Genomic DNA, 21,417 nt, shown 5'->3' on the forward strand with positions numbered 1-21,417 from the left:
AAATTCCTTGTGGCATGCGTGCATATCAAAATGTATTTTATAACACCAAATGTTAGCATGTAAGTTGCAGGTACCTGTGGAAATGTAGCACATGAAGCAGGCTGAGTGACTTGCATTTTAGTATGCACCATTTCCTCTGAAATACAGTTTGGATGCCCTGCCCTAGACTTTATTGCAGTCTTCCGTTAAACAGAAATCTTTCCAGCCTTGTGAAAACTTGCAGAGGAGCAAAATAAACTATCGGGATTGCTTAGTTACAGTCTTTTGGTGCAAAGTCCCTCTTTGTATGACTAGAGGTGTAGTGGTGTTTGCAACCACACAGAGGCAGCTCTATACATTCCATGTGTTTGTGGCACATATCTTGGAACCTCCTTTTGTGCTGTCAGAAACGTGCATGCGTTTTGTGGTGGGAAGTCAGTGGGTGGGAAGTCAGAAAGAAGGTGAAACAGGGAGCAGACTTCTTATGGTTTGTCTCAAGGGACAGCTGTGTATATATAGCTGTGCCACTCTGTCTGTGTGAAACTTTGCCAACTCTTATTGAAGTTGCAAAACCTATCTCAAGGGCAAGTCAGCTGATTGAAGAGGAGATCGCAGGAGCAGATTAGAAGAGGATAAACTGGTCAAATATTTGTTGCTGCTTTTTTAATAGCAGAACTGTATTTCTTGTAGTGTCCTGTTGGTCGACATGTTGTAGCATGAGTGTAGCAGAGTTCATCCAGAGAGCTTATTGTTGGTAGCAAATCTTGCTTGCAAAGTGAATTGGAAAGAATCCGAAAGAAATCTCCTGAGTTAGATTTCAGAGACGTTCTTTCTTATACTTCACCATTTAAGGCATGCATATCATCAGAATAAAATCCTGCTTTAGAAACTGGGCTCTCTCTTTTGAAGCCTGAATTCTTTGTCATGTTGCATTTGAGAATTAAAATGTTACAAATTGAATTTGGCTCCACATTTAGTGGAATCTGAGAGGAATGTAAACAACCATCAAGCAACCTTTGCCTTAGTGAGGCACCTTTCTGGTGACTGGATTATGGGCTACAGATTCTGGACTTCAGTATGGCAAGAGTTGGTAACTACTCTTTTGACTACTCAAATTGTCAATTGTCATGCACCCATTGACAAAAATAAATATTTTTATCTTAGGCTGTTTTCCTGTTAAAAATTGAAGCTGCTATTTGTCATTAGCTGCAGTGCCTCCTTTTTTGGTGGAAAAATGGAATGATGGTTAAAAAGGGGTATGTTCCCCTGCATTGTAGATCCATCCTTAATCAGGCCCTTTGTGCCTGCTTTGGGTGGGTGAATGGGAAAACGTATTTGGAATCTCCAGCATGGGTTTCAACAATACGTTTATCACATTGATCCTGAATGTGCACACTGTTAGTTCGGATTTTGGAGTGGCAAACAACAGACAGGAGAATTCAGAGGACTTCTGACAAAAGTAAACGTTTACTCGTTTGCAAACGGGACCCCCCCACACACACACAGGTGGAGGACCCCGAAGATGCAGGTTTTATAGGGCATTCTAAATAGGGGAGGGGTAACAGAGCACACAAAGAGAGAACATCCGTGGGAAAAATAACACACCAACAGACAGGAAAACAACATTTGGCATTTGTTATCAGTTCAGGATGTTTGTTTGAGAAGGGCAATTCGATGCGCATCGACAATTTGTACAGAGGATCTGGTACTCTATCACATCCCTTTACCCTAACGCTTTCATCCTTATTTGTTTATTGCCATTGTTTATTGCTTTCTGTTCACCTTGGAGGCCCATACTAGGTTTCTTGCAGCCAGCTTGTTTTCTGAGAAGCATGTGAGATGCTGGCTGGTAACATTCTTGGACAAGGGTCAGAGAGGGGCTTTTAGTCAGAATTTGGGCCTTGTGGGGATTTCTATATTGTGAGCTGGGCATTTTGGGATCAACATCTTTTTTTTTCTTTTTTTTTTTTACTCTGTGTGTCTGCAGGTGACTGCTCTTGAGTACAGAGGAAATATTGTTTTAACCAGTCCAGGTTTTTAAAAGGAATATTTCATCCTTTCCTCAGCTGATTCTTTCACTGGCAATACTGACTGCATGCAGATGGAAGTCTAAATGTCTCTGAATTACCCTTGGTGCTGTCAGTTTCCTTCCTAAGCTGAGCTGACAGTAAAGTTTTTAACTGGATTTCTAGAGCAGTTCCACTTAAGAGAAAATGTTTAGTTATTTGAATGCTAAGAGTGTTCTATTGGAGTATAAGTTAAATGCTTTTCCTCCCCTCCTCCCTCACATTTTTCTTATACTAAACCTTCTGCCACTAACTGTGCAGAGCAAGTGGCATGCCTACAGGGCAAGCAATTGTCAATTTCAACCCTGCAGTGCCTTGGCTGCTTTCCTGTTTTCAGATTAATGTATTGCTATGGGCTCCTCTAGGCTTGGTGTGAGTTCAGTCTTTTAAACAATTAACACCAGCAAGGAAAAGGACAAGGTGTCTGTTTTGCCTTTATTAAACATGCATTTTCTTTAGGGGGGCTCTGTGGGTGGGGATATCTTTGAGGAAGGCAATGTGAGTGGTACCAAGAGGGTGTGGTGAATGTTGTGAATTTCACTTGCTGAATGTTTTGTGGGCTTCCCCCCCCTTCTTATCTTTCCCTTTCTCAAGTGGTCTGCAGACCAGAGTCATGACAGTGAAATGTATTGTTAAGAAGGCAAAAACAACATGGCCCAATTTTATATCTTCTGAAAAATGATAGCTGTACATAATGGCCAAAGTGACACATCTGTGAAATAGATGGGAAGTTAAGATGTTTTCTAAGATGCTATTCCAAATGTCTGTAATTCTCCCTGGAGAAAAAATAACAGAACTAAAAATGCAGTTCAGAGTACATACTTTTGTTTATAAGGTGGCATACAAATTGCAGGTGGTTGAAATTTGATTGTAGATCTACCTTTCTGCATGGTCATGTGCTTATTGGCACACTTTAAAACTGCATTTTTCTTTTTCACCCCTGCACATCAACAGCAAGAGAGAGACTAAAAAGCACTCTAAGGAGCACTCATGATCCCTGCCTTTGAGGCTACAAAGACAGTATCCCTGAGAGGTGGAGAAATAGATTTCCAATGTGGTAAGTGTAACGGTGATAGGCTAACAGCACATTTGGGGTAAGAACAGGCGAGTTGATGGGGGCTGGTGACTAGTCTCTTTTTAAGGATCTATTTGCAAAATGGATGTTGCATTGAAAAGCAAACAGTGCTCTGAAAATGCTACAACAGCTTATTGATAGTGGCTCCCATGTTAATCCTTTTGGTCCTTTTAGCTAAAGGCCGAATAGACCTCATGGGGGTAGACATGATTGCTGTTCATGTATATAGCGGGGAATGGAAGCAGTGGTGTGTGTGGGTCACTGTGAAATCAAATGCCATCCATAGTCCTATAATACAATTTGCTAGGGACTAGGGTTATGTGCAATTTGCTTTTTATGTGCAATGTGCAATTAGGGATATGCAAACGGTATCAAGCAGGCCCTAGGTCCAACACAGAGGAAAATTGCCCCTCTGAAGTCTGCCACAGGCGAGGTCATCCAGGATCGGGCGCAGCAGATGGAACGCTGGGTGCAGCACTACTCTGAGCTATATTCCAGAGAAAATGTAGTCACCGAAGAAGCACTGAACAACATTGAGTGCCTGCCTGTGCTGGAAGAGCTTGACAGTGAACCAACCCTAGAAGAACTTCATGTGGCCCTGGACTCCCTTGCCTTTGGCAAGGCACCTGGAAAAGACAGCATCCCTGCTGAAGTCCTAAAATGCTCCAAAGAGATCATCGTCACTGAGCTGCTTGAAATCCTCTGTCTCTGCTGGAGAGAAGGTGGAGTACCTCAAGACATGAGGGATGCAAACATCATCACGCTGTACAAGAACAAAGGTGACAGGGGTGACTGCAACAACTACCGCGGCATCTCTCTCCTTAGCGTTGTAGGAAAGCTGTTTGCCCGAGTTGTACTAAAGAGGCTCCAGGTACTTGCAGAGAGCGTCTATCCAGAATCGCAGTGTGGATTCCGAGCCAACAGGTCCACCACTGATATGGTATTCTCCCTTAGACAACTGCAGGAGAAATGCAGGGAACAACGACAGCCACTCTTTATAGCCTTCATAGATCTCACAAAGGCTTTCGACCTGGTCAGCAGAGATGGCCTCTTCAAGATTCTCCCCAAGATCGGATGTCCACCCAGGCTCCTCAGCATCATCAGATCTTTCCACAAGGACATGAAGGGCACTGTTGTCTTCGATGGCTCCACATCAGACCCTTTTGACATCCGAAGCGGAGTGAAGCAGGGCTGTGTTCTTGCGCCAACCTTGTTTGGGATCTTCTTCGCTGTCCTGCTGAAGCAGGCCTTTGGAACTGCAACAGAAGGCATCTATCTCCGGACCAGATCAGACGGAAAGCTCTTCAACCTCTCCAGACTGAGAGCAAAATCCAAAGTCCAGCTGAAATGTCTGCGTGACTTCCTCTTTGCCGACGATGCAGCTGTCACTACCCACTCTGCCAAAGATCTCCAGCAGCTCATGGATCGTTTTAGCAAGGCCTGCCAAGATTTTGGACTGAAAATCAGCCTGAAGAAAACACAGGTCATGGTTCAGGATGTGGACTCACCTCCCTGCATTACAATCTCTGAGCATGAACTGGAGGTTGTCCATGACTTTGTGTACCTTGGCTCAACGATCTCCGACACTCTTTCTCTCGATACCGAGCTAAACAAGCGCATCGGTAAAGCAGCTACCATGTTTTCCAGACTCACAAAGAGAGTCTGGTCCAACAAGAAGCTGACAGAACATACCAAGATCCAGGTCTACAGAGCTTGCGTCCTGAGTACACTTCTGTACTGCAGCGAGTCATGGACTCTTCGCTCACAACAGGAGAGGAAACTGAGCGCTTTCCACATGCGCTGCCTCCGACACATCCTCGGCATCATCTGGCAGGACAAAGTTCCAAACAACACAGTCCTGGAACGTGCTGGAATCCCTAGCATGTATTCACTGCTGAAACAGAGACGCCTGCGTTGGCTTGGTCATGTTGTGAGAATGGATGATGGCTGGATCCCAAAGGATCTCCTCTATGGAGAACTCGTGCAAGGAAAGCGCCCTACAGGTAGACCACAGCTGCGATACAAGGACATCTGCAAGAGGGATCTGAAGGCCTTAGGGATGGACCTCAACAAGTGGGAAACCCTGGCCTGTGAGCGTTCTGCTTGGAGGCAGGCTGTGCAGCATGGCCCTTCCCAGTTTGAAGAGACACTTTGCCAACAGTCTGAGGCTAAGAGGCAAAGAAGGAAGGCCCATAGCCAGGGAGACAGACCAGGGACAGACTGCACTTGCTCCCAGTGTGGAAGGGATTGTCACTCCCGGATTGACCTTTTCAGCCACACTAGACGCTGTGCCAGAACCACCTTTCAGAGCGCGATACCATAGTCTTTCGAGACTGAAGGTTGCCAATACAATATACAAGGGTTATGTGACTAGGGCTGTGCAAAAACAGTGGGGTTTGCAGACACTTGAAAAGCCACTGTATAAGGCTGGTGGGTAGTGTTTTGGCTCAGAGGGTCAGAAGTTGTGTAGCTTTTCTCCAAAATCTCTTTAGTGGCTGATGTATCTGAAATGTGACCTTGTGTGCCCTCTTGTGGTTTGCTTTAGTTTACTGTAGGATTGCAGAAGAGATACTTGTGTGTGTTGAACTGGTGAAACATGGCCCACTATGAGGGGAAGATTCAAGGCGAATATCTCATATACCTGACACTTGTTCACACCCTGAATACATCACAGGGTATTCTGACACACACCGTTTCAGGTTTGCAGTCACTTGGAAGGGGGGGACCCTCCCACTTCCATCTGTCTGGGACTGGGAATTAGCCTAGTGTTAACCTGTGGGTTGCGATCACAGTGGGTCACACAGCCTTATTTGGGGGGTCGCAGCTATCTTTCAAAGCCTTCTCAAGAGAGGGCTTGGGTCTCATTCAATAACAGTGCTGCCTTATCAAAACAGAGTTCTTGATATAATCCTCTTGATATAATGCACAGCCTCTTCTATCTTTCTTGCCCCATAGCTCCTAAGGCTGGCCTTGCTCCAGCTGCTACCTCACAGGGCTGTTGTGAAGACAAAAGAGGTAGGGGCAGGCAGATTAGGTCCTGAAAGGGGGTGGGATTGGCGGTGAGTTCCCAGTCTCATACTTTATTTTGGGGGGGAGGGTCGTGCAACAAAAAATGTTGAAGACCACTGAATTATCCTAATTTCCAGAGTTCCTTCCACACAGAAGCTGATTGGTGTAGAAGTGGCTAGGGAACCAACTGACCTGGCGAGGACCAGCCCCTTAGCACATATACACACAGTCAAGACCTCCTCCCTGAGTGATCTGTATGATAGCAAGGGGTAATAGCTCTGTGCCCTGGTATAAACAAAATGAGGCTGTTTTCAAAAGCAAGCACATATTGTTACAAAAAAGGGGATAAAAGATCCTCTTAGGAGTACCTAGATTTTGTTTCCTGTTTAAAGAGTTCAGATGCAATTCCATAGTTTGCCTCCTGGCTCCTCCTCTGTGTCAGTAAGGTACAGTTGAACTCTGTGGGTGCAATCCTAACCAACTTCCCTGCACCAAGGTAAGAGCAATGCAGCTCGAGGTAAGGAAACAAACATTCCCTTAACCTTGAGGAGGCCTCTGTGACTGCCACCCAACTGCAGAATGCAGCACATGCCCCATTGGTACAGCTATCTCAGAGCTGGAAAGTTGGTTAGGATTTGGGCCTGTATGTGTTGGAACAAGATGTGCCATCTTAATGGCACTGAACCCTTCTCTGTGGTTCAGTGGGATTGCAATTCTCTTTCTCCTGTTGGCTCCTTCAATGGCAGGAAACTATAGCCCAGCTGTTGGAACTTCCCCTCATCCGTGGTGAGGGGGATGAACTTGATCAATAGACTTCTATAAGCACAACCCCACAGAACGCTTGTGTTCTCTTCCCTGGTCCGTTTATTTCAGGTGTTGGCCACACTGGCACAACTAATACACATCTGAAATCAAACCCTTATCATGGGTGGTCTGGTTACAGAGGGGCTGCACAATTCTAGTCACATTCACTCAGAAATAATTCCCATTTTGTTCAGTGGATCTTACACCCAGGTAAATGAGTTTAGGATTGCAGCTAAGATAAGCCATGCCATGTTACATATACACACAGATCACACTGTGTTATAGATAAGCACCATGATTTTTATTGCTTAGTTGTAAACTTAAACATCTTGAATCCTGCCCCATGGTCACTTAGATCTGAATTAATAATGTATAATTGTTGTTCTTGTTAGAGATTTTTGCCATAAATATTTTTTTATCATTATACTTTTTTAAAAGGACTAACAGTGTAGGTAGAAAATGAAGCTTTCTGTTGCCATGGCTACGGCACATTAATATTTTGTCATTTTTGTCTGGTCTCTGGAAATCTCAGTATAGGCCTCTTCAACTTCTTACTCAGTTCGTATGCCCAAAACTAATTTCTGTGTGTGGATTTTAGAGAATTATATTGTGCCTTTCCTGCACATGCAGGCCCAAGTGGTGAACAAAAAGGGAACAGGAACTCTAAAAGACCCTAAAAATAGCATAAAATCTCCAAATGTTCATGGAGAACTGGCAAGGTGGTCCATGATGTTTTGGAACCTCAGGCAGGAAACCCATATTTGCAGGGAGACCAGATGTCATATCCACAAAAGAGGACAAGGCACCCCAAAATGTAGGACATTCAAGAAGATTATAGGACATGATGAAATAAAAGCTAAAAACACTCATATATTGATTTCATGTGATTAATTTAAACACTGTATTTTTATTGATGTTTAAAAAACTATATTAACATATAATTTATTAATTACAAGAAGGCTATGTACTGCCTGCAGGGAAAAGGAGGACATTTGTTCTTTTCCAGGACATGGCTAAAAAAGAGGACATTGGTCCCCCTGCATATTGGGCTCTCAACTGTTGTTAAATAAATTGCATAACAAATTAGTTTCTACCTCTTTCGTTTTTCCAACATTTACTTCCCTAGGTGACTGCCTTGTTGTACTGAATTCTTGAGCCTGTCATAGGTATAAACCTCCTTGTGTTTTTGATTTACACTTCTGAAGGATAAAGGCATGCAGTGTTAATTTTGAAAGAGTCAAGAAGATTGAAATAATGGGTGACTTCTGTAGACTGGAAAAATGAAAGTTTGGCTCATGATAGAGAGAGATAATCCCTAGATATAATCAAACATGTCTTTGAACAGTTGGTCATGGATCTGACGACGAGACAGAAAATCCTTAATCTAATCCTAAATTGTGTTTCAGATTTAGTGCACAACATTGTTTAAGCATTTGGTGACTACATTATGCCATTGTACATATATGTAGTTGAAAAATTTCCTCAAGCCCAGTGTAGGTTGCATTCTTATGAGTGTTGTGGGAGTTAGCCCAATTCAATACGGTGAAGCTTGCCTCCAGTTAGCCTTGAGTAAGATTATCCTGACAGGTATTTATTCAAAGGAGAAAAAAATGTGGAACCTGAAGGGCACAGCTGAGAGGGAAAAATCTCTTCAAGCTTCTTGAATGTTTGTTTCAAACCAGAGGATAGCAGGGCCTCAGTGGGTTCAGGCCAAGAAGAGCAGTCTCGTGTAGTCTTTGTAGCAGTGAAGTCAAGTGACTTCTGCCATATTGTGAGCTGCATCAGTGGTACGTGCACCACCGCTTGCAAAGCACTGGAGTAGAGACCTGCATAAAATGTGTCGTACAAGTTGGAAAAGTCTGGAAAGACCTCCCTTCAACAGAGGAAATTTCTTGGTGGATACTCCCAATGGTGAAAGTGCTAGTTGGGATGCTGCCTTTGTTTGCTTTCTAGTTAAAACCCATTTCTGCCAAGCACACAGGTGTATAATAATAATGATAATAATTAATAATAAAAAACAACTTTATTTGTATCCCACCCTTCTCCATGAAAGGGACCCAGGGCGGCTTACAACATGTAAAAACAATTTTAAAAAGCATGATTTCACAGATAAAAACATATTAAAACACATTAACAGAGGCCATAAAAACAGAAGTCAGAATAAAGTCAGAATAAAAAGAGCATAAAACAGCAAATCATAGAGGAATCCAGCCTGTCAAAAAGAAACTAAAATGTATACATTTGATCCCTGTTGCATATATGCAATGTTGGGCAGAAGTGTCATAAGAAGAGCCTCGCTGGATCAGGCCTGGACTTTATCCAGCTTCCTGTATCTCACGGTGACTCACCAGATGTCTCAAGGAGCACACAAGACAACAAGAGACCTGCATCCTGGTGCCCTCCCTTACCCCTGGCATTCTGAGGTAGCCTACTTCTAAAATCAGGAGGTTGTACATATTCATCATAGTTTGGGCATCATAAAAATGGTGCCCAAGGTAATTCTTAACAGAAGAACGCTGCCATAGCAGAATCATTAATTTTATATGGGGCATGAAGACCACCTTGAAAACTACAAATCTTTCTCAAGGGAAGAAAATGGAAAAAAGCACAAACTCTGGCAATCAAACATTCAACTGTAGTATAAAGCAAAGGCATCTGAAAATCAAATAGCTAAATAAATCTTTATAATTGGTACTTATATCCCACATTATATCCCACATTTCCAGCATATAAAAATGGTGCCCAAGGTGGTCAACAGCAAACAGGCCAGTTTAAAGCCTAATACAAGACAATAAAGATACAAAAACCATTAATATTTTTAGAAGCAGGAAGCCTGCTGAAAAGGCAATAGGATCATGGCAGAGGAGACAGTTTCAAAATGGTACTGTTGACATTTTGGAGAAGCTAATAATTTCTTTGCAGCCAGAGTTGCCTTACTAGCTTTTGTATTTGATTTAGATTTAATTTAAATTATTGTTTATTACTATAGTGTTACATTATTTTAAATATTTCAGGGCACTAGAGAATGCATAAATGAGATATTGGAAATTATAAATGCATTCATTAATCTGAAAGCTTGTGTTTTTATTATTCTGTAAGTAAGGAAAAAAAAAACTAGCCTTCTAAAACTTAATTGTTTGTTTCACTCCTACATAAGCTCTTGGTTTAAACATTATTACATAGTCCAATCGCTTGTTTTCCTGTTCTGGGTAGGATCCATTCATCTAGATAGCTTCTGATGGAGAAAGTGCTTGCTGGGATGCCTCCCTTTTGCCCTATGGTGTTTAACCTATGAATAGTATGGTATCTGTTTAGGTTTACTAAACAGTAGCATATTAGTAGTATATTATTAATAGTAGCATATTACTGCTTCTTATACTTTCACTGCAGAATTATGAATTTTTAAAACTGAACTGATATTAAAGTATGATAAGGTGAAAGTGAAATGTCATGAGCAACAGTCTGATCTTTAAACAATCGTCAATATTGCCAGAGCAACCAGTGTTAGAGAGATGCTTTTTTCCCCACAGTTGCTTCAGGGTGACTATGTTCGCTGCCAGGAATGCTCCTGCGACCAAGAAATTCATTTTATTCATTTATTTTTCCAAATTTTATGCCTCTGTTCCTCCAAGGAGCTCAGGGTGCTGTACATAGTTCCTCTCCTCCTTTTGTCCTCTCAACAACTCTGAGGTTTGGCTCAAAGTCACTAAGGAAGCTTCATGGCTGAGCAGGAATTTGAACCTGGTTATTCCAGATCTAAGTCCCAACTCCTGAATCGTGCCATCCTGGAAAGCTGAATTAAAATGATCATGTTGAAAACCGGCTCTCTACAACAACTTGCAAACATGATTTAAAGGTGTAGGATATATTTCGGTATCTGAAATGCCTTTGGTCTCTCTGACTGTACAATTTATATTTCTAATTGCTTTTTTTAAAGCATTGTCACTGACAAAACCAACTTCTTAACCAAAGGAAGCATTTAATGATGGCAGCTTTTTTGTGGTGACATTTCATTTTTTTTTTGCACACAGGACATTTACTTTTTTTGTAGCTCTATGCATGAAATCATTCAAGTAGAATTGAGAGCAATTTTCAGACTAACTGTACATGTTTTGTATAAATGAAAAAGAGGAAGCCTATGTAACCATTAAAGCACAGTCTCGTAATGTTTTGGAGTGTTTCATGATTGTGAGGCAGGAAGGCACAGAGGAAGCATCTTGGGAGGGTTCCAGCCACCAAATTGGAAAAGCAGCTTTAACAAAGATAAAACTGTTTTAGACCAAGCAGGCCTCTAGTTTAGTGAAAGAGTTGGAGGAAGAGTCATTTCTTTATCATATGATAAGCTCCCTGGTTGCAGGAACTGAACAAAGCAGGCCTAACGTTGGCAAGTGTTACTGTCCTGTTCTGAAGCAACTTTTTTTCTTTCTTTTAGGTTGCTTGAGTAGGTCATCTGTGTTGCAGCCATGTGGGAGAGAAAGGACAATGTTGAGATGGGTCTTTTTAATCTACTGTATGATTTAAAGATGTTTAGCTGGCTTATGCTGCTTTAACACCAGCCAGAGTTTGCTGAAAGGTTATTTCTACACTAGCAGTTTAAACTAGAGAAGCCACATGTCATTGGCTGCTCACTGCATTCTGGTGTGGGGTGGAATGTGGTGTTCTCCCAATTTTTAATTTCTTTCTCCAGATCTGATCAGTGGCAACTTCTGAAATTTTAAATGCAGTTCCATTACCAGTCTGTCCAACATGGACAGGCAAAGCCTTATGTAGGCTTTTCAAGGCTTCTGTACTTTTGTTTAATATTTCCACTTGCAAGTTCTACCACCTGTGATAGCTTCCTGTTGAGTTCAGTAGCAGGATTACTGATGATTACTATTAATACCTACTAATTGTTTCTTAATGCAAGTTCCAGTTCAGGGAGGTGATTTAATCACCATTTTTTTTTTCTATTCATTTTTATACAGCACAATCGCACTATTTTTAAAAGAGAGGAAATTGGTAAATATTAAGCCCTCCTACTAGGGTATTGGGATCCTCAGGCAAAGCATTGCAAGTTGCTGTGGTGGTCTTATGGTTCCTTACCCTGGACCCTGGGATGTCCAGTGTTGATGCCTGCTGTCATTCTTCAGCTGCCACCATTCCCTGCCTTGCCAGGACCACAGTTGCTGGAGGGCCTTGAGGGATTAGGAGTGCTCCCTTTCAGGTTCTCAACTCCTGAATCTGTTCATCTCTGGTAATTTGGAGCTCTACCAGCATTTAAGGCAGGATTGAAGAAGAGGCAATGCAGCTCTTCAAACAAAACTGGGTTTGTTTACAAAGAATTGCTGGGAGGGAGGAAAGCAGTGCAATCATCAAAAGCACTACCTTTCTCTGATATGACGTCCCACCACCCAGGTTAGTTGCTGTCAATAAAACATAAACAGAAGCAGAGGCTTGTTTGAGGTTTCATAAATACTTTACTCACAGCCACAAAGATGCACCTTCTGTTTGGATCAGAAGCCCTACTACTTTGGGACAGAGATCCCTTGAAGCTGTTCTCTTTGTGTGAAAGTCTGGTGAGGATGGCCTTGCAGGCATGGAACCCTGGCCGAACACATCCTTTGAAGTCTGGAGAGGATGAAAGAACGGGAGGAAGGGAGAAAGGAAATAATGTTAAGGACCACACCTCAGCAGCAGGTAAAGATGTCTCAGGTGACTGGACATTACGCTGCCCTCCAGAAACCTGCAGGTGGCATTGCAACATTCCAACAAGGGCACCTTGGTAGAAATCCTCTCAAAGAGTTCAGCAATGTAACTCAGCAGTGATACAACTCAAGGATTTTAGTTCTGTGTTTCAGCTTGTACTCGCCATTCTAAATAACCAGAGGCTTGCAGCTTTGGGGCTGCTTAACTTCTTTTAGTTGCCATTTGGGAGGGAATTTCAAACCTAACTATTCTTCCTGCTCTTTTTTTACTCTAAATGATTTAGAGGAAAACATGCGCTCTTCACTCAGAAAAGGAAACCATTTTTAACCTTTGTGCACGATGGCCACTCTTGTGCATATGCAGCAACAGGGTGTGCTATCCTGCTAGCATGTTTGCCCCAAACTTACCTGGGCGGCAGGTGCAGTGAAGGCCATGAAGAAGGCAGTTGCCTCTGCACTAAACAAACAAAACCAAAATCCTTTCCGTGCTCCTTGTTCTCTGCTGTGAAACCTGGACATGTAGGCCTTTCAGTTTCATTTACAGTAAGCTCTCCTTATCTGCAGGCTCTGTGGGCCTCCCAGACACAGGTGACTTCCATTTGCATCTGGGAGGTGTTTTGAGGCCGGGAAAGGCCTGTGACCCACTCCATGGACCTTCCCTGGCCTAACTTCCAGTCATGAACTGGAGGCCTTCTTAGGCCAGGGAATGCCCATGGGGTGGGCCACAGGACTTCCCCGGCCTTGTTCACAGCTGTAGAATGCATGATTCACGAGGTCAGACACAGCTGACCAGCTCACATGTTACCTGCTACCTGGAGCACAACTTCTCTGTTCTTGCTGCTTGCCTAGTAGAGGAGTGGGGTTGTTGAGAGCTCCTGACAGGCCACAGAACATAGCTTGTAGGCTGTGTTTGGCATGGTGTATCCCGAACTAGTGAAGATAATGTTCATACATCAGGAGTGAAACTATAAGAGAGGCCAGTAAGCAGGAATACAGTGGAGTTTTCTTGTTACAATCGGGAAAACAGTATCTGATAAGGGAACCAGCCAGTCTTGAGATTCCTCATTGCCAAAAGGATGGCTGGGGGGTTGCCTCTGGAAGGTTTTCCGAAGCCTGCAAAGGCTGTGCGTGTCCATCTGCAGCCTTGTGGGCTTCGGAATAGCTAAAAAAAACCCTACCTACTGTTTCCTGAAGGAAACTGGAAGTCATGTTTTTATACCTTTTAAGGCATTCTGAGGCCCAGAGAAGCCCTCCCTGGGTTTCCCTTGGAAAACCAGAAGTTGTCTTTTTTTTTGTGTGTGCTATGGGGCCATTCTGAAGCCCACAGAGGCCGCAGGTGGGTGTGCACAGCCTCTACAAGCTTCAGAAAGCCCTCTGGAGGTGTTTTGTTATCCACGGTTTTCGGTATCTACGGGTGAGGAATCTAAGAACAGATTCCCTATGAATACCGAGGTCTCACCATGGATACGGAGGTATTAGAATGTGGTGTTGGAATCCAGTCAGCAACAGTGTCGGTTCACAGATAACTGTGGTAAGGTTATTTGAATTTTTTTTTACACTTATGGTGAAATTCCATGTTATCAGCAACATAAGCATGTCAGTGAAAACTGTGTCACTAGATAGAATTGTACCCCATAGTGCCTAGTATTATGTAACAACAAGAGGGACCTGCAGCAAGATGGTGCATCTCTCCAATTGGGTCAAGCAGGTCAATTCCCCGTGTTGTTCCCCTACCATGTCCTACTGAAGTGTTTGTTTTTCCCTGTCAACTCCTGTGAGCCATTTAATGCACACTTTTCGCATCAGTTTGTTTTTTTTCTTTTACTTTGCAAACTTTTCTATTTCTGTGGCCTAGGGAGTCCCCGAGTATGCAAAAACCATTACCTTGTCTGTGGGTGGCTCTGTTTTTGCATACAAACTAGTAGGCATTCAACCACCCGCATTTGCTATTAGTATTTATAGTAACACTAGATACAGTTTTCCTCTCCTCCCCAATTCCTCATAGTATTGTATTGGCAACCTTCAGTCTCGAAAGACTATGGTATCGCGCTCTGAAAGGTGGTTCTGGCACAGCGTCTAGTGTGGCTGAAAAGGCCAATCCGGGAGTGACAATCCCTTCCACACCGGGAGCAAGTGCAGTCTGTCCCTGGTCTGTCTCCCTGGCTATGGGCCTTCCTTCTTTGCCTCTTAGCCTCAGACTGTTGGCAAAGTGTCTCTTCAAACTGGGAAAGGCCATGCTGCACAGCCTGCCTCCAAGCGGGCCGCTCAGAGGCCAGGGTTTCCCACTTGTTGAGGTCCATCCCTAAGGCCTTCAGATCCCTCTTGCAGATGTTCTTGTATCGCAGCTGTGGTCTACCTGTAGGGCGCTTTCCTTGCACGAGTTCTCCATAGAGGAGATCCTTTGGGATCCGGCCATCATCCATTCTCGCGACATGACCAAGCCAACGCAGGCGTCTCTGTTTCAGCAGTGAATACATGCTAGGGATTCCAGCACGTTCCAGGACTGTGTTGTTTGGAACTTTGTCCTGCCAGGTGATGTTGAGGATGCGTCGGAGGCAGCGCATGTGGAAAGCGCTCAGTTTCCTCTCCTGTTGTGAGCGAAGAGTCCATGACTCGCTGCAGTACAGAAGTGTACTCAGGACGCAAGCTCTGTAGACCTGGATCTTGGTATGTTCCGTCAGCTTCTTGTTGGACCAGACTCTCTTTGTGAGTCTGGAAAACGTGGTAGCTGCTTTACCGATGCGCTTGTTTAGCTCGGTATCGAGAGAATGTGTGTCGGAGATCGTTGAGCCAAGGTACACAAAGTCATGGACAACCTCCAGTTCATGCTCAGAGATTGTAATGCAGGGAGGTGAGTCCACTGCTTTTTGCAGGGTTAGGAGGGATTCTATAATGTGGTGTTAATGTAGTGTGGGACAAGTGGATTTGCTGTGCAGTATTGCAGAATTGGGAAGAAATTGATGGGAATCATCTTGTTGCCTGTTAGTGATGATGAATTTTAGTTGCGGAGATATTAAATCTATGCCTATATAAATATTTTGATATGTCTTGCATTCTTATGTGGCAGTAGGTGGCAGCAACAAGAAAACCCCCAATAACTTCATTCAAAAATAACTTTGTTTCAGTGATAAGTTTACTTGATGTTTGAAAACATCTTTCTCTTTTTGTGCTAAAGAAAGCATTTTCTTCACAATATTTCTGAGCTGCACTTTTGTTTCCTGATTGGAGGAATATTTCTCTCTCCAAGTGATGTTGGAAAAAAGTCTTGGGTAAAATGGAGTGCAGTGACTTAAATCGGGGTGTCCAAAGTTTTTGGCAGGAGGGCCACATCAGCTCTCTGACACTATGTTGGGGATCGGGGGAAAAATAATTAATTTACATTTAAAATTTGAATTAATTTACATAAGTTTACATAAGTGAATATATTAAAGATGAGCTTATGTGAATGAATGAAGGTCTTGAAATAGCTCAAGGCCTCTAAAAGGCCTTGCACAAAGCAAGGCTGGCCTTTTCTTTGCTGCCGCTACTGCATCACAGACATGAAAAAGCAAGCAGTGGAGGGAGCCCTCATCCCACAGCTCACGCGTGAGGTCAAACAGTCGCTCTCACTCTGAGAGCAGTTGTGTCGGGCCAGTGCAAGCTCCAACAAATCTCCAGAGGGCCAGAGGCTCATTGGAGACTGGGGGTTCTCTGAGGGCCACATTGAGAGGCCTCGAGGGCCGCAAGTGGCCCCAGGGCCGGGGTTTGGGTACCCCTGACTGAAATAAAAGCTAAATTGTATAGCTGGAAAACCAATGGGCTCAAGTCAGCCACAGTTAAACACTTAGGTTCCTTTTGTGTCCGTGGAAGAGTGAAATATACAGTGGGCATGGCAGGTAGGGCATGTGCCCACGACGCTGCATGAAGAGGGGCGCTACTGAGCAGCAGTTTCCTGGCTGACTTTCAGCCTCAGCAGAGTTGCTGCAAACCTTCAAACACAGCACTGTGCTTGGGGGACCTGCAGTGGTTTGGCAGAAGCCGAAAGTTAGCCAGGAAGCTGCTGGGGAAGGAACGGGGCGGGGGTGGGACGGCAGCCTTGTTGCAAGGTTACCGCCGTTCTCCTCCAAACCCGGAAGTGATGTCACAGCATCATGTCTTATCCAGACAGTTCAGCACCTGGATGTGCTATTGGAAATACAATAAAACTCCCAACAGTCCAGAATCCAACCGTATGGCATTTCTGATAGTCCAGTATCAAAATGGGAATCAGCTATTGAAATGCAGCAAGCTCATATCCACACAGCTGGGTTTTGGCAATCTCTCTGACCTGTTGTGGCCACCTGAGTGAAATCAGTGATGCCTAAGCTCGGAATATGCTTCCACTTCAACCATATCTCTTTTGCCCTTGCCCTGCTGGAAATGACAAGAGGAGCCACCCACATTTGCCCCCAACTGCTGCTCCCAATTGTGCAGCAGGCTGTTTCCACCCCCTCTGAACTGCTTGGAAGGCAGTGTGAAAAAGATCCCGGCCAGGTGATCATAGTCCAAAAGACTTTGCTTTTCACTACTCAGCTGCCAAAGAAATGAGTCTGCCATCAGCCTTCCTAATAGTCTGGCATATCCAATAATCCAGCACCCCCTAAATCCCAGCGGTGCTGTATTTTGGAACTCTATACAGTGGAGTTAAATGTCACATTGATACACGTATAACTTAAGAATTGTGAACTTTTATCTGCACTGTGCTAATATATTTGCTATTCCCCATCTTATATTCTCTGTAACTCTCTGTACCAGTGGATTAGCTCCAGTATTTATCCCTCTAACGCTGCAATCCTGTACACTAAAGCTATAATCCTATACAATGCTCTAGATATGCATTGGATTGCGCTTTAAAAACTGTTGTGGCTATATTTGAAATGCTGTTTCTTGCGTATTTCCTGACATGCCTCAGCAATGGTAACTGTGATGAAATCCAGGACTTCCTTTTTTAAATATGAAGTGAGTGTCCCAGTGCCTGGTGGAAATTTTAAAATATCTTGGGCTATCTGAAGAGAAATATTTATAGCAGAAGGATAGCTGACACTTGTCTGGATGTGTTTGTTAAGCTATATTCATGGGGATCTGTAAGTAAGTCTCTTTGCCTCTTTCTAGTGTAGATATTTTGCCTGATCTCCCTAGTTTCTTTCATGTGGGTGTTGCATATGCTGTATTATATACCAGTGTTATTGCTGAAGCAAAGTTTTCTGAGCGGAATAGTATTGTCCAGAGGTGCATTGAGAGATTTTGATAGCACAGCACAAAACATGCTGAGAGTAATATAAGAGTTTTAATGCATTTATTTGTACTTGTAGGAGGAGTATTTGTTTCATGTAGATCAACATTTTATAGCATTCCCTGGATGTATTTTCTGCTCCTTTTACTGTCTTCTGTGATTTAGATATTTTAATTGGAGATGGGAGTGTATCCCTTTTGGGGGGAATATTTCCTTTTGTTCTTTTTATTGCATTTCACTACATTGTGTCTTGTATCTGTTTGCTCAGGGCTGCTGGGGGGGGGGTCATCACTTCTTTATTCTAAAGACCCATTAATCCCTGCCACTATTGGTAAATATTTGTGGTCAGTAGGGGTCATTTGTCAGTGAGTCAGTCTGTGCCCCACTTTGGGGTGATCATGATTATATTCACTGAGAAAAACTAAACTGAGTGCAGGTTGAAATGTGCACACCACCTGTTGAAGATTGGATTTTAAATATAAAATATCCAGTTCAAGTAAAAGTGTGGAGGCATCTTTTGTTTTTGCATATTTCTGGTTACTCCACAGTTTATGCTTTTGTGCATTTGTACTTTTTCACTTGTCCCCCACCTTCACTTCCAGAGGCTCCCTGGAGAAAGCCCTCAATGAACCATACGTTTTTCAGCAGTTTTAAATAGCTAGTTTTCTCTTGTAGCCTTGAGCGTGGAGGTCAGACTTTTCTTCCACAAACTGGACTGAGAGAAGAAAGTGTTTGCTGAGAGGCATTCTGTTAGCAGAGGCCTCTCTGCCCAGGTGCCATTTTGGAAGATTGTGTTAACAATGCCCTTAGGCATGCTCTGCTGTCATGCTCTCCAAATATTCTCTTTCATGTTTTCCAAATATTCTCTTGCATTGAAGTGGGCAGCCAAATTCTACAGACTGACCTGAGTGACACAAAGGGTACTTGTTGCATCTCAGTCCAATCATTTTTGGTATCCAGTTTGCAAAGAAACGTTTGCATTTGATGCTAGTAGTCCTATGTGGCTGGAGACCTAAAACGTCCTTATGTGGCCATATAAGATGAAGTGCAAGCCAATGTGGCTTGCATCTGAGTGGATATTGGGAGAAGTGATGGATTTGGGATGCCCTTCACTCTGAGTATGTTGTTGGCTCCCTCTAGCTAACTGCAGACACGAGGTATATTGATCTCACTTGCTGAACGTGAGAGCAAGAGAGAGTCAATTTCCCACCCATTATTCTTTCTTCACACAGTCTGTTCAAACTTAAAGGGACTGCATGAGGAAGAAGTGAGAGGAAACAGCCATTTACCTGGCTCCTTCCTTGCCATCCCTTTAAGTGCAGCAGAAAGTGCATTACATGCTGGGAGTTCTCAGCATAACTTCCACTTCTTGTTCTTTTGAGAGGATTACCCAGCAAGGAGCTGAGGTTACCTGCCTTTTTTTCCTTCTTGGTTGAGGGGATGGCATTGGTTCGACCATACCTGGTCAGAAGGAATCCTCTGCTCTCGCTCCACTTTCAGGCTGGTTCTAACATTCATGTGGCACTGAAGGGCAAAATGATTGAGTTGTTCAGTATTTTTACTTCTCAAGCTACTACAAAATTCTGTTTCCCTTCTTTGTCGTTTGAAATTATTTTGTCTCCTCTCCTTTCTTGAGCATAGCAAGCAAAATCTATATGCAAACAAATTGATCAAAATGTAGCAATTAAAAAGTCTGCAGGTTAAAAAAAAAAAGAATGTATTGATTCCCTGATGTGAGATTTTGAACCCCTTTTGTTTTGCTGTACTGAATATCACTGATGGAAATCTTTTTCAGTGTGGGAAACTATTTGCTCTTCCTCTTTCATAGAAACTTTGACAGTGTAGGCAGGGGGAAGGAACTCTAAGCCACTGTTTCTGGTTTAAAACTCCAAAGGGAAGCAGTGTTCTCAGTATCTCCCTGGTGACTTTGGTGATAATTTTTGACCAACATTGAACATTTACTGGGCATACTCAGTGGTGTAGCAAGTGAAGGTTGGGGGTGGCCTGTCCAGGTGTCAGGCTGGAAGGGGGTGCTGCAAACTCTGAGTGTATACATTTGGGAAGCTACAGCAGCGTATGCGCATTCACAGCAATGTCTGGGTTGATTTTTGACGCTCTCCTCCTCTGGGAGAATCCAGAAGTTAGATCACAATGTTGCCACAATGGGTGCCGTGGGTCAGACTGCAGCTTCATGATCAGGTATAAAGATCTGGTATGTTAGTCCTCGGAATGACTTCCTTGAACCAATACTTGCTGATAGCGCTTCAGGCGGCTAAAGGGAAGCTTAACATGAAACCTTGTGCGAGCTTCTCAGAAAGTGAACATGTGAGGCCTTTTATTTCCTCCGTAGTGTTATCGAAAAGGTTGTGCAGTAATTTAGCAGGGGGAATCTCTCATCACAGTAGATAGCAAGGATTTATTCCATTAAATTCCCGCTGCAGACTGGGGGTGGGGTTAGGAGTGACATGGCGTGGGCGTGATTTGCTGACAAAATTGAATGCGCTTTTGAAGTTGTCATTTATTATGGATAATTATTGGGTATGTGGCAAGCCTTGTAAGAGGATTCCAAGACACATACACATTCAGCAGCTTCCTCCTTTCAGACTGTTATATCGTTGGAACCGGGCTTCTTGTATTCCATGCAGACTCAGCACTATACACTTATCATTGATGACCTCTGGATCTTATAAATATTTAACGGTAATAAACGTGGTAGAGGGACTGAAATGTAGAGCTTCCTTATAGGAAAAGGACAAAGTATAATCTGATAAGTACCTTGTTGCTTGACACCTTGGAATATCCTGGGGAAGGACTTCAAGATTTTATCCAGTTTAAGAGAGAACCAGATTTTTTAAGCAGCTAAATCAGAGGGAGGAGCATAGCCCAGGGGTTGAGGAGTAGGGAGAAGTATGCAAATCTGTCTTTCTCTATGGCTGAGAGATTAGGAAATGTTATGTATTATTCACAAAGCTGTTGTGTCAGGAAGCTTGGTACCAGCATCTAAAAATAGTTGTGCCATCTGAAGAAGAGCAGACAACCAACACCCACATGGAAAAACAAAGCAGACTGCCAGACCCCCAACTTGATGATGCTCATTGCCCAGGCAAGCAGCTTGGGCCTTCCAGAGACTCCACTTACCAAATGACTATAGCAGGGTTGCCCAAACCCTGGTCCTGGGGCCATTTGCAGCTCTCGAGGCCTCTCAATGCGGCCCTCATGGAGCCCCCAGTCTTCAATGAGCTTCTGGCCCTCTGGAGATTTGTTGGAGCCCACACTGGCCCAATGCAACTGCTCTCAGCGTGAGGGCGACTGTTTGACTGCTCGCGTGAACTGTGGGCTGAGGGCTTCTTCCACTGCTTGCTGTTTCACGTCTGTGATGCAGCAGCTGCAGCAAAGGAAAGGCCAGCCTTGCTTTGTGCAAGGCTTTTTATAGGCCTTGAGCTATTTCAAGACCTTCATTCATTCATATAAGTTCAATATATTCATTTATGTAAACTTATGTAAATTTATTCAAATTTGAAATGTAAATTAATTCTTGGCCTCCTACCA

This window comes from Tiliqua scincoides, chromosome 7 (genome assembly GCF_035046505.1).
Source record: "Tiliqua scincoides isolate rTilSci1 chromosome 7, rTilSci1.hap2, whole genome shotgun sequence".
Lineage (NCBI taxonomy): Eukaryota > Metazoa > Chordata > Lepidosauria > Squamata > Scincidae > Tiliqua > Tiliqua scincoides.